We start from the raw sequence: 15,165 nt of genomic DNA, 5'->3' as shown, positions 1-15,165 counted from the left end.
ATTTCCTCAAGTTTTGCATATAAATGTATGGAACTTTTTGTATTTAATTTATTAAAGTTGTGTGCATATATTTTTGTAACTGGATTTGGTGTTCAACGAAGATGTTATGGAAAGTTAAATTTTGCTTTTATAGAAGCCTTCTGAGTATTGAAACTTTCTGCATAAAATTCTATATTATATTTTGAGAAACCTTGTAATTTGGAGTGCATATATAGGATGCGTATTCAAGGAAATAAAGCCTGTAACCTATCCTTTTCGACCATTCAGTATAGGCAAAAAATTAGGTAATCTTGAATTAAAGATAGAAGCCCTTTCCAGCTGCAATAACAATATTGTGCATACTTAAGGTTACTACGCAAGGAGGAAATTCCCCGAAATAGCCATATCTTAATATTTGAATTAAGCAACAATTCGAATTTTTCACATGGCATGAGGACTTATCAAATGTGGAGATGAGTATCTAAAATTTATTTCTATTTAACTCAGATATCACTTACGTTTCTTCTAGTGAAGAATATTTATATATATATATATATATATATATGTATATATATATATATATATTTATTGACGCATCGGTAATTGGTAACTTTTCCGAAGACATAATAGTAATTATTTATATTTTGTATAGTTATAAAAATAATAATTTATATGCACATTTTACGAAAAACCTAATTCCGTTATATATCAGAAGTAAAAAAGTTTAGAAAAAGCTTTAGAAAATTTTTTACGTGAGAAATTTTTAGTTTTACTTGTTTGTAATACGAATTGATAATTTCGTAATTCATTTAAAATTTTGTACCATAATATTATGCATTTTTTGTTTTAATACAGCAATAGTTTAAGTAATGTAATGTTGTTTAGTAATTACCGTTACATTACTTAAACTATTGTAGTTAAGTAAAGCCTATATTGTATGACCTTTTCCAAATTTTAACCTACTGCATTCGGTATCTTTAACAATGCTACATCTTGTTTTTAGTTATGAAATTAACATTTTTCTTACTAAGACCCCGTTTTCATTTTACGAGATAATTTTAATCGATTTTTTACTTTACAGAAACTGCGCTGTCTTCCAGTCAGAAAAAATTTAATTATAAAAATTTTTAATAAAAACTACATTTTTAACGCATAAGCTAAGCTAATCATGGTTCAATGATTTTTATTTAACGAACCTATGTTATTTGCCCTTACGTCTCAGTAAGTTTTTACGTTCTGTGTAAGAGATTCTTTATACTTTCTGATATTTAATTTAAGCTTTTAATTTGATACACTTTTCTTATTAATAAATCACTATTAAAAAATTTGCCAGAGAATCGCAGGTTTAATTCACATATTTTTATCTGAACAGAAAATATGTTCGACGTAAAAAAAAATGTTTGTAGAGGAAAAAAAGCGAAAATAATAATATATTAAAAAAAGATTATCTTATGGTATGCATAGGTGAAAGATAAAAGACTGAATTAATTTCATATGCTATATAATCAGAGCAATTGATCTCTTCTTCTGTTTAAAGCTAAGGAGAAGAAATTTCAGGTAGTGAAACCTAAGATACACAAAAATAGATATTTTCTTTAACAAGCAATTAGTTTCCTTAAAGGAAGAAAATACTCAGTGTAGATAAAAGATATAAGAAAATGTAATGAAAAATATTTTCAGTATTCTAATTCTGGTTTAAAAGTGCAAGAAGGCATATAAATAATTAATGTAATAATAGATTTTCAGAGAATCTCGTCACATTTTGAGTAAAAGGACTCTCTACTCATAAGGCCCTAATACTTCCAATTCATTTTTTAGTTCTACTGTTTATGAGCAATTTAGTATTTTTAGCACTAAAACCATTAGAAGCACTAGAGGAGGAAATAAGACCAAAAATCTGCCATTAATGCAAATAAGATGCAGCTTCGGTTCCATGTTTTGCTTAATTCAACAAATTTAACTAAACGTCTACTTAAACAGTTGCATACTTTTACCAACAATCAATTGTTGTTTTGTCAGAATCGCTACAAGAATACTTATTTAGGTATTTCGATTATTAAAGACCTTATTTTGGATTTTATTAAATTTAAACTTATAAACAGTAAGAAGAAGGTTACCAAGATTTTCTGTAAAATTGACTTCCTGCATCCTCGCTTTGATGATATTAACTTTTATAATATTTTTAAAAAATTCAGGAAATGCCTTGGAATATCATGGAAATACTGTGAATGATCCATCAGAAGAAATAATTTCTTTCACGTTTGAAAGAAACTTAAATTTGTAATTCATATACATACTTGATTACCGAATTCATAAACAATTTAATTAATGAAAATTCGTTACTCTCTGCCCTCCCCCCCCCTTTTTTTTTTTTTTTTTTGCAGTTCTCCCAAAAAGGAGAATAAAATAATATTCTAGTTAAATATATAAATTTACATTTTATGCAATCGTGAAAACTGAAATCATGAAAACAAGGTATAGAAGAAGGTAAAACATATTTTTTTTGTTTAAATAATCGAAATGAAATCTCTCGAAATATAAGTTATTTCACAAAATGTTTTACTTGAAATGCACTTTAATGGTGTTACATTTAAGTTTTACTACTGAAATATTATTTAATTTACTCCTTTCTTTCTGCCTGTTTTCTCCAAGGAGTTCGTTCATTCCAGAATTTATGTAGATTTGAGTGGAAAGCAGTTTTACTACAAGGAGATGAAAAATTACGAATATGTGCATGAGAGTTTGGAGTAGGTAGTACCTTATTTCTATTGACATTTGAGCTAGCTAAGTTGCTTGTACCCACAGCAGGTGTTGCAATATAATTTGTGTCAGTGATAGCTGTATTCAAAGAATTAGAAGTGTGTGTGGGGGGGCTTTCATAACAGGCTTTAGCCCGGGCCTCCAGTTTTGTAAATCGAGCCCCGATCCTTACCCTGTACCTTATTTAAATAATTTTGAAATGCTTAAAATATCATAAACTTTTTTCGAGTTCTGTTAAGTATTAATGTAGTATTAAAATATTACACTTATTCCTTTTTGACCAAAAAATAAAAGCTTAGGAAGCGAAAATACGATATAAAGACATGACGCGGGAAAATTAAGGCGAGAACGAGGAATAGGAAGTGCGATTTCCTCAGATTTCCGACACGAAGCTCCATCTAGTTGTGCAGATGACAATTTTTAAAGTAAAATGTTCTATTCCAGTATGAATCGACATTTGTGAGAAAGCGTCTTTTTAGGTATTTCCGCTTTTCGCGCAAACGCGCCAGTGTGGATTCAGCTTCATTTACTTATACGGAAGAGATGCTCTCAAATATTAAACTAGGGAAATATCACCTTTAGATTCATTTGGCTTGTAGAGTTTTTGAATAGAAACCAGTGTCAATTCAAGGCGAAATTATTTTTTTAATTAATTTAATAAATTAATTTTTGAATAGAAACCAGTGTCAATTGCCTAATTTTACTCCTAACTCTTGTACGAATCAACACATTGCAACTCTTTAGTAGAACTTTAAAATTCTATCCAAAACGTTATATTATGCGTGCATTTGAAAAGGAGTTTTTAAAAATTTGTGATTCCATGAAACAAGATGAAATACTTTTCTCAGAAATGTCTTCAAAGTTCTGTAGAAAAACTGAAATAAATAATAAAATACAGACGATTAGAAGAAGATTAAAAAGGTACGGTGACATTCACAAAACATACTTTTTATAAATACAGTTTCTTCATCTATAACGTGTGTTATCAAGATCTGGGTATTAAATACCTTAGTCTGATCTAAAGTTTTAAATATTTTTGAATGTCTTACAATTTCTCATACAAATTACAACAAATTATTGAAAAGATGTAGATCCACAAAGTAATTGGATGGTATTTTAGAATGAAGTGCCCTTCTAAAATGTTCCTTATAAGAGGAATGGGAAAAAGTCACAGAAAAGTTCGCACAGTATAAATCATAACTTATATAAAAAAAGATTTCTGTAGATCACTTGACATAATACAGTAATTATTTTCACGTTTTACTATTTTATTTTACTTTGTAGGTTTAATTGCCAGTTCATGAAAATCATGTCTGAATATAGTGCCATTCTCCTTCTATAAAATGTTTTAATGCTCTCTTTCTCTGCAAATAACAGTAGAGTTGAAAAACGCATAAGCTAATGTGCTATTTTGCGAGTTCATTTAATAAAATACAACAAATACATATTCTCTTTCTCTACAAAAAATCTACATTAAAATACAACTCTCTATAATAAAATTTTATACAATAAAATACAAGAAATACATACTTTTTTCTCTGAACAACGCATGGGCTAATGAGCTGTTCATTTAATAAAATCTAACGAAGATGAAAAGTATAATTCAAAGTTTACCAATTATTCGAGTTTTATACTACATGTCAAAGATAAATTGTATAGAATTTAACTGACAATTTTTCAAAAGAAAATTAAATTTAGTTGTATACCTTCTTATACTGTTATAATTAACATATTTCTTGAAAACATTTTTCGGGTTATTTTCCTTTCATTCCATATTGGCCGCTACATCTTCCACACAACAACGTAACGTAAACATTTATAATAATAATATGTTACGAGAAAAATATTAAGTTTGGAAAAATTTAAATACAATTAAGCATACGAAAGCATAGCATTCGATGTGTAAAGAGTACTGTATAAATGGGTATTGCTTTAAAAATAAAGTAAACGTAAACGAGAATTCAGCTGGCCTTATTGAAGCACGGGCAAATTATTAAAGACGTCCGTATTTTCTTTCATGTTAGCCATTTTTTAATTTTTCATGTTTGAAATCAGTTTCAAGTGAAAGGGTCAGTTGTACGGAAATTTTTTTTCTCTCTGTTTCTTTTCTTTTTTCCCAATAGCAAGCACTTGCCTATGACGACATTGGCCACTACTAAGGCCAGAAGGTCCATTTTATTGTGAAGGCACCTAATAGGCGACCACCGTTACCTCCTATCAAGACACAGAAAATTTTACATCCATGCCTTCTTCGGGTTCGAACCCATGCCCTTTGGCATCGCAGCCAGGCTTCCCTAACCACTATACCGTTTGGACAGCATTTTTTTTCCCTTATTGTCCAAGGTTCACCGCATCCTTTGAAGATAAATGTCTTCATAAGCTAAGCGCACTCGAAGAGGGACCGCGTGAACAGCAATGGTTACTGCAACAACTGAAGATCACGACATCGGGTAGAAAATATATGAAAGGACTATATGCTTGGGTGCCAAGTGTTTGTGCTCTTTTGAACATCACAGCAGAGAAATACATTTGAAGTGAAGTCGCCGGCATGCCAGTAATACAGTGATCTCAAACTGGCGGCCAGCGATCGCATACGGTCAATTCAATTAATCGAACTGAGAAATCAGGCTGCATCAATATGATGTGGCTGAAATAGAATGTCGGCTTTATGTATTTATTTTGAAAATGCTGTATTGGAAAAATTTCAAGATTTTAGTTATTTGAAGCCCGAATTTATATTATGTCCATTACCATGAAAAACAAACTTGAATATTGCACCAGAAAAATATGCAAATAAAGTTAATTAGTTTATATTGTGATAAAAATCATATTTAAAGATTTTAAAGTGCAAATGTGATTAACTTTAATTCGTACTTGTCACTAAGTACGTAAGCTCAGTTGCGAATTTTTGCAGTAAGAATAATTGCTTTGTTTAAGAATACATTGAAATGCCAAAAGCTTTTTCTCACATTTGAAAACTAATAAGAGAAAAATCTGATCGACCGATGAGCATCTGCAGTCCATGACGATGATAATTTCTCTCGAAGCTTGGTAACTTTTATCAGAATCGAAAAGCTATCTAAAGTCAATCTATAGGAAGAAATAAGGCAGTTTATGATTATTTACATATAAAATATCTTTTATTTACACATGAAATTAAGAAGTTGATAATTATTTACATATATTAATGAACTTTTATTTATGCGTTGAAGAAAAATTTGATACATCAGACAAATAGACTAGATGGTCATTATCCATTTACAAGTTTTGTCTCACATAGAAAATTTCCTTCGAAAACTTTCATGATGACTTGAAACTTTCATGAACACGTGCGTTTCACTTTGAAACAAATTATAAAGCTTTCAAACCTTTGAAAGCTTTATAATTTTGAAGAAAAAGCTTTCATAATTTGATTGAAAGCTTTCATAATTTTCTTATTTTTTAGTTTAAATTAAACTTAAATTATTTAATGATTAATTAAACATGTTAGAATAATTTTAAAGAAATGACAGTCTGAAAATAAAATATTTAGCTGTTAGTATATTTGAATTACAAAAAGTAACTAACAAAAATGCCTTGCAAGTACCAAAATTTAGATTTCTGATAGACAAATGTAAATTACATTATTTTTCCTCTGCGATATTATTATTGTTGTTTATGTGTGTTTTTATAAGCATTTAGTGAGCGAAATTTAAAATATGTTCAAAATATTTTTTTCTTTTGTTAATACAAAAATTTAATTTCATTAAAAAAGTGAATTGGTCAGCTTGTTTGATATCGCGCATTAGGCCCACACGCAGTTTCAGTTTGAGACCGACGGTTTAACATTGTGCTTACGTAACTGGAAAAGTGAGACTGGAAAAGGTCTAGATTGAGGCAAAATTTCCCATGAAGCTGAGCAATTCGATTACATGTTCATGACTAAACGATTGGTAAACGCTATATATTTAGGTACATTTTTAAACATTTATGCATGTATATCACGTTTAGGGCATTGAAAAAAAATTCAGTGTCCAAAAAGCAAAGCTTTCTTTAAAAAGATGTAACAACCTATGGCTTTTACACAGCTCTGCAACAACATTCCAAGAATCAAGATTTTAGCTAGAAACCGATAATAAGAGAGTGAAAGCGAAGAAAGAAGAAGGAATAGGGAACAAGGCCAATGACATAATTGACCACCATACCTTCAGCGCTGGCAGCGTAAGGTGCAAGCTGAATTATCTTTAAGCTATCACACTGACTTTTATGTTTACATAGGAGTGCTGAGATAGTTCAAAAATGAAATCTCGATCCCAATCTTAGATTGTAGCAGTAAGTCTGCATTCATTTAAGGGAATTATTTTGGGGAAAATTTTTTAATGCACATCAGTATAGAGAGAGTTTGGGGGACGAGTGTCTTGAGAATGAAGCCATTGCTGTCATGAAATGGTTAATATATTCATCCGATCTAAGCCATTGAGATGCCGTTAGATGTATTTCTTTGCTCGTGTATCCCCGCCATCGTTTTCAAAGAACTGGAAACTGCTCTGTTAGCGAAAAGACAGTTATTGTCCTTTGTGGACTTGATCATTTACATGAAGATATTGAATGTTGCTGCACAGCTGAATAAAAGTCATAGGTTGTCACACAGCTTTTTAAAGTCAGCTGTATTTGTTTGCACAGCTGAATTTTTTCAATTCACAAAACGTAATGGGCATACATAAATGGTTAAAAATATTTACAAATCTTTCAGTCATGAACATGTAACCAAATTGCCCAGCTTCATGGATAATTTTGAGTCAATCAAACTTTTGCCATAACTTTTCCTTTTAGGTTGAATTTACTGTAGCACATTTAATTTTTGGAAAGCAGGTTATCATAAAATATTTAAACTTTAGTTATTGAGTACTAAAGTTTAAAGTTAGTACATTTTTCTAGAAGAATATTTTAGAACTTAAAATTTGATCCAGGAATCTTTATCAAGATTTTCGAAATATTCTTTTGTAATTCTTTGGCTGCGTTGTAAACGTTATCTTTAGAAATTTCAATACATTCCTGATAAAGGAAACCTAACTTTTAGATAACATTAACTTCTTTTCTTTTATTTATCCGGAACAGCTCCTCTGTGTCACATAGCACATAATGACGCATGTCGATGACGACTTCTACATTTTGCGTTTTCATTCTGATTTTGGAAGTTATAATTTAACCTAGCCTGTTTATAATTTCATTATTTCATCATTCAGGCATCATACTGATAAATATTAAAATTATTTCTCAATTCTCAGTTTAATTAATGAATCATATGAAAGAACAATGTATGCTAAACAATGCTTGAGTCACCGAAAAATTTTGTTTTCTTTATCAATGTGCCTCTAAAGATGTGCCTCATACAATAGACAGAAATATAATTTCTAACTTTTCAAACCTTGAGAGAAAAATATTGTTCCATAGCGTACGCTAAATTTCTCCCTACCGTCATTAAAACTATCTTTTAATTTATTATTTGTATACTTATAATCCTATTACAATGTGTTTATAACGCAATTTGTCAGAACATTTTTTTTTAATGTTAAGGTAAGCCTTCCTTTTCCTGTATTTTTAAAAGATTGGATCTTAAAGTATTCGATTTGTGCATGGATGGAAGAGGGAAAAAATAAGTAAAATAAATAAAAAAAAGCGACCTTACACTTTTTATAATGGAAGTTTTAATTTTTAAAAGTATTTTGGAACACATTAATGAGCTTATTTTAAGGGCCCTATTTTCAGTCTTGCCGAACAAGGCAATAGTCAAGGTCTAGTTATAAAGACGATATTCCTATATTAATTGATGGCAAGGTAACGGATTTTATAATTGTTTAATATTTTAATAGTCCAACAATGCTGTCAGAAACACAAGTGTCAAGGCAAAGATTTACTTCAATAATATCGCAATATGCAGCTATAGCTAAGCCAGTGCGAAGCACTCATATCCCAGACTAAGAACGTTGTCAAAACATTGACAACATAACACTTACAAGTCTCACATCGAGTGCATTATATCAAGATTAATGTATTGTGTTGTAAAGCTAATTTAGTGTATTGCAAAGTTAATGTATTGTGTTCTAAAGTTAATATCGTGCAAAGTATTTTTCATGCACTGTATTGCATGGCCAGTGTTTTGGTAATGTATTGTTTCATATGATTAATGTATTTTATTCTGTATGAGCAATGTACTGTATTGTAAGACCAGAGCTATATAATCACATCCACTGTACCATTCGGTGATATATAGTATCAGATTGATATAGGTATTCAGATTGATATATAGGTATCCCTATAGCACACAACTATCCGGCATTAAGATTAAAAGTAAAAGCATTTAAAAAATATATGAAGTTTATCGTGAGAAACTGATAGCCTATAGAGGAAAGAATGCCTTAAATCTGAAGCTCTCATTTTGAAATAATATATTTAGGCCACAACGGAAATGTAAATGCAACATCAATGCTCTTTTTTTTTACGTTCTTAAAACCAACTCCAAAATCGGTAACTTTAATAATGAATAATAAACATAATTGCAAATCTTGTGCTTAACTACTTACCAATGAAAATTAGATCTACTTCAGAAATCAATTTTAAAAATGGTATTGGTTTCTGATTTTCAAATGCTCTTAATTTAGCAATAATTTAATGAATACTTTACATCGTTACATTTTAGAAGGGAAGGGTAAGAAAAACAGTATTCTTCTAGTATTTTGATTAGTTGAATGTATCATTAAGCTCTTTTTCTTCTAAAATGTTGCACATATGATGAACAGTGAACAGTTACTATAGAGTCAAGACAAACTTGTGATAATAGATTGATTAAAAAACAAAAGGGTTAGAAAATTAATGAGACAAGGTATTTATCAATTTTTACTTCTTATATTTATGCATAAAGAATTTAAAGTTATATCAAAAAAGTGTTTTTAATATCAATTAACTGTGAATTTTAGAGCATTAGTATTCTCGTCTTTGAAACTGGCTGAAAGCTTTTCATTATCGTAAGAAAATCTTCACTCTTCCCCGATTACTTTAGGAAGCAAAAAATGCCTATAAAATAGCCAGCCGAACGGCTAAAGCAATGGTAGATACCTCTTAATTTCTTTGTCGTAGTTAGTTCATAACCTGATCTCAAGAACTTATTAGAACTTCTGGCTTTAGAATAAGTTCCGTATTAGAAGTTTAAAATGAGTTATTTAACTTTCCTAAATTTTGCTTACGTTCGGTGTTAAAATAAACTTATGTTTCACTTTTATTTCTTCTCCCGATTTGCTTGCTTACAGCTTCCTTTCTGATGTAATGTAATTAATATAAATATGTGAATATTAATAGCTTCTTAATCAATATTAAATGAAAGGAAGAGGTCAATGCTTTATTCATTCTAAACTCCAAAGAATGAGATCTCATTACCTATAAATAATAATATCTAGCTTCCAGTCTTAGCGATTTTAAGTTACGTTCTGAACTTTATCCTTTTTTGCAATATTTTTCCAGTACTATCTGAATTTAAATAACTAATCATACATTTAAATTCTGATAAGTCTGACATTTTTTAACTTAAAACTTGTAGTGATATCACTGAAAGAAAACGGTGTAAAGTTCTTGGAGTCAACTTTTGAGAGAACTGCGGAGGTTCTTGTGTTTTCTTCATAAATGCACTAACGTGCACCTCAAAAACACACAAATATGTAAAAGTATTGCATCCTTAGAAAGTATTATGCTCTCAAAAAATTGCAGTCGGAGGGCAATACCCGTTGCTTGCACAGTAAATGACTGCACCCTTTCCTACAGCTATCAACTATTTACTGATTTTTTATTTTATTTCAACAGATTTTTTCGGGTAATTGAGGTAATTTCTATACCATGCCGGGTGTATTTCCCGTGACAGTTAATATACTGGACATTTTTTGCTTTCACTTGTTGTATTCGAATGACAAATGTGATTCTAAACAGCTATGTATGTGAAACAAAGGTGATTCTATATTAAGACTTTCCGAGCTGGAAATCCCATCTATTCCATCCTAATCTAAGTGATATTCCATGATGAATTATTAAAGGAGTGTTTAGGCTACATAAAATAGTCTGTTTTTTTCTGTAGAAATAAATTAATTCACCCAAAAAATCGAGCTAGAAGAAAGGAAAGAAAGTCGTAGAAGAAAAGTATAGAAGATAGTCGATGAAATCTCATTAAAAAAGTGGATATTATTTCTCTAACCTACTAAAAGGCCAGCAATCTGTAAATACATAGCTTAACAAAGCGTAAAGTTTATATGCCGTAAGAGGAATGAAATGTGGAAATCCGCAGTTTGGAACGCATGTTCCACATTTAGTTTTCATTCTGCAACCCATTACAGCAAAGCATTTTACAGACGAACTGGAGGTTGAAATGAGTTGCAAAGAATGAAGTGGGATAATGCATTTAACATACACTCAAAATGTTAGCTTTAACTAGCTAAAATGCGGAAAAGCTGTGTATTGTTTTTAAAAGAGTCATTTATGTTTTCTTTTCTCCTTCTTCTTTCACCGACAAATATAAAACCATTAAGTAAAGGATAAATATATCACTAAGATGAATGGGAAAAGCAAAAAGAACCGTAGAAAGTGAAAATTAAAGAACACGCAAAGCACAGAGATTTTTTTCAATAATAATAATAAACTAATTCAGAACAAGTTTAAACTTATACCATCGAACTAGATTTGATGAAGCTTAACTCTTGATGTTACCCAATGTTAAAGGCCGAAAGCATAAGTTCACGAATTATCATTAAAATTTTAGTAGAGAAAATTATTTAAGGCTAAACACAACTCATATGACAGTTATTCAAGAACAGAGCTCAGAATAGATTTCAGAACGCAGGAAATGTATGAAAATGAGGAAAACCAGGATCTATGGGAAAATCCTAATTAGAGTACTGATTCAGAAGTCAAACAACAAAAATCAGCGTTAATTCACAAAATTTTCACAGGACTAGTTTCGATGGTTTTACCGAACCATCATCTTCAGCTGCAAAACCGCAAATGAACAAGATAGGAAATAATGTTTAGATAAGATAAGAAAGCCTGGACAAGAATAAGCAAGTGGCGCCATCTGTTGGCGAAACCAGAACTAAAACATAATTTCTCTAAAAGCCGAAGGCAAATTTGGATTGGAATTAGGATCGTTAACTAGAACAGAAAGATTTTTATGAATGTGAAATGCCTCTAGAAAATCCAGTTCTCCAATGGAAGATGTTTTTTGAATAATTTTGGCAGCAGAAAAATTGAAAGTGTGATTTTCGGACCAACAATGTTGAGCAACAGAAGACTTCTGTGTTTCCTTTTTTCTAACATATGCCTCATGTTCTTTGACCCGAAATTTTAATTAGAGGTCCACAGACTCGAAAATAAATAGAGGCGTCATCAATATACATACAGCCACTTTGCTTGAGAGTATTGATGTATATGTTCTTTACTCACAAAGCTCAGAAGATTCTACATGGGTCAAAGAAAGATTGTGTATTATCTAAAGAAAGCTGCTGTTTTTATGCAGATAACTGTGGCTTAGGAAAACGTTGTCGATTATAGAAATTGATATGCTTCATTAAAAAAGAGAGGGGGGCTGAAACTGTTTTCTTTCCATTTGCATTAGACATTAAAAATTCCATTTTGTCACTCACAGACCTCGACTTTTTACTAAAAAAATATTTTAGTTACCATACCTCATAATTTAATAAATTTAAATTGGTGTATTTCAGGTAATTTTTGAATTTCTGCTTATTGCTACTGCAGTAAATTCTAGATTATCTAATGCTACAAAATATCCACTCATCGTAGGTTATATTTTGTTACGCAAGAAAGGAATAAATTTTTCATTTTAATTCCTAAAATGCCGAAGTTTTATAAAATATATTCCAATATCTTTATCGATTTTCTCCTTTAGGTCTCTTTTCTTCCTATTTCTTCCCTCTTTCCTTATAGATCGGTGACACAATCTTCCTTATTTTACGGAGGAAAAAATAACAAGCTGTTATTTATCAAAAATTCTCGTTGTTTCTTCATTTTCTTTAGTCTTTTAAAATGTTCTGAACATTTCATAAATCTGTGAATTTCTTAGTTTACTTTCAGTTTGTCAAAAATATATTTGAATTCCAAGATTTCTCATAAGCTAGTTTCATTCCTACTTACTTAGTTTACGAAAAATATCCATCTTTCCTCCCAGAATAGAATATCATTTGAGGTTTCCGTTTATCTTTTCAAAACATTCTTTTTTTCCCAGCATTTAGGTATTATTAAGACACAGATTTTTAATTTGCAGTCTTTTATAAAATGTTTATGCAAGTTAATTATTTATTATTTTATAAAAATTAGACTTATAATGCTTTTCCCCTCAATGTCAGTAAATGTTTGCACTATGTTCGACATAATTTACATTACTTTCTCGGGGGGGGGCTAAGTATATAGTTGTTTTCAACTTGTCTTGGAATTAGCTTATCACTTGACACACTTGAATTTATGCTTATCACTTTAATATATCACTTGACATTTTTTTTCTTTTCAAAACATTCTTGCAAATTTTCTAGCGAAATTTTTTATAATTATTACGTATATATATTTCTGGCGTTTTCGAGTTTCTGAGTTACTTGTCTTGAATTTATCTTTTCTTCCTGTGTCTTGAAAAGTAAAACTATGTTTTACAATCTTCAGATGGTCCACTAAGGAGTTGATTTGAAGGAAATTTATAGTATCGTCTAGATTCAGTTCCCAATTAAACAGGGTATCTCCAATGTTATTTCCGTGACTCTTCCTATGTGTGACTTCAGTATGAGCCAGCTTCCTTTAGGTAATCCTTCCCGAACACTTTCCTGCTAAGGTGAGACAGATTTCATGACATAGACAATAAAATAACTAATTAGCTTAAGCTATAAATTTTATCTATAAAAGTCGTCGATTTAAAAAAACTGTCTTTGATATAATCCAAAGAACATTTAATTACCATAATTTGTCATATGGCCTCTGTGATGTAAATTCTGCTAACAATGTGAAAGTTCTGCACTTGAAGGCAAATAGTTTCCTTGCTACTTTAGCTTTTCAGTTTAATTTAGCCACGTACCCTCAAACGTTTAAGGACAAACTGTGGGCAGTTTTCTGAATTTTTTTTTTTTTTTTCAAATTTGTTAAACATTTTTATGGTACTTTCTAATTATCCGCAACCCTAGAAAAAATCCCCAACTCATTGACGATTTTGTGAACTGGCGAAAAAAATTTGTTTGGCTGTCTTTACTGCTCATAAATACTATTTTGTTCATAAATATTTATAAAAGGAAGCTTTTCATTTGAAACAAGAAATTTTATGCGAAGAAACAAAAATCTGTATGGCTTACATTTACATCTTACAAAATATTAATCAGCGAATCGACGGTTAAATACAAAGAGCGTCAATCCACAAGTACTCAGGTGTGTATATTTGTACGCGCAATGCTTGGGTTGGTTGTTTTGTGTGCATGCTTGAAAATACATCAAAAACACGATAGCTCTCCTGAATGTTGAAACTAAGAATCCAAATAGTTACAAACCAAGTTTATGGCTTTCAAATCCGACTTTCACACGTTTTATTCTCGGATTTGTTTGCCATCATTTTAAGAACGTAAAAAATATTTTTGCAAATAAAAAACTTCTTTAATTTTAAAAAGCGGATCATCGAGAGGAAAACTATGATATTTTAATTCACGCGTAATTTCCACACACTTTCTTATTTTTATAGTTAGTGCGCTAAGCTGATATCCCTATAACTATGCAAAAATGCATAAACTTGGTTAGCCGGAATTTTTAAAATAAACAACAATTTTGGGATTCATAAAATCTATTTGAAATAGCAAGTATTAGTAATTTGCATTGTTTTTAGTTATGGAGAAATATTAAATTGGCTTAATTTTCAGGATACGCCTTTAAAACAAGAGAAACGTTTTTTCACCTTCCAGTATAATGTTATTTATTACAAGCATATTTATATTTTATATTTACATTTATTTTAAATAAAAAGATACTTTCTCGCATGTATAAATTTTTTCCACTCTTTAATATTTCTATTGTTATTTAAATTTAGGTCTCCGAGGATTTAAGGAGAACAGGGGAGAAGAATAAAACGACTTGGATTTAACTCATCATTTGATGTAGTGGGCAATGGTTATGAAGAAATTATGGCATTTAGCTGGCACCCATTGCTGGTGTAAGTTTGATTTCACTTATTTGCAAAATGTATATTTTATATATCACAGAATAAATTTCTATCCATTTTATGCCATTTTGCTTAGACTACCACACTTTTTTTTTTCAGAGTTCTTTCGTGCTTAAGATGCTATATTTCCAATCGTAATACTTTCTTTTAATTACTCCAATTAGCTGCGCATTCTGAGAAACGCTTAAGAATTCTTTACTTTCTATTTA

General features: G+C 30.3%; 1 long non-coding RNA gene across 1 annotated transcript in view; it reads left to right on the top strand.

The window, feature by feature from the left end:
- Positions 1–14,951, top strand: part of LOC146992983 (uncharacterized) — a 186,514-nt gene extending 171,563 nt beyond the window's left edge. The window contains exon 3 of the long non-coding RNA XR_015039037.1: positions 14,825–14,951. This is a non-coding gene — a long non-coding RNA (uncharacterized LOC146992983). The remainder of the gene's footprint in view (positions 1–14,824) is intronic.
- The last annotated feature ends 214 nt before the right edge of the window (positions 14,952–15,165 follow it).

This window comes from Stegodyphus dumicola, chromosome X2 (genome assembly GCF_044657685.1).
Source record: "Stegodyphus dumicola isolate Sdum_Otavi_A_Nest chromosome X2, ASM4465768v1".
Taxonomy (NCBI): domain Eukaryota; kingdom Metazoa; phylum Arthropoda; class Arachnida; order Araneae; family Eresidae; genus Stegodyphus; species Stegodyphus dumicola.
Note: the sequence above shows the minus strand (reverse complement) of the source record. Positions and strands in the feature narration are given on the sequence as shown.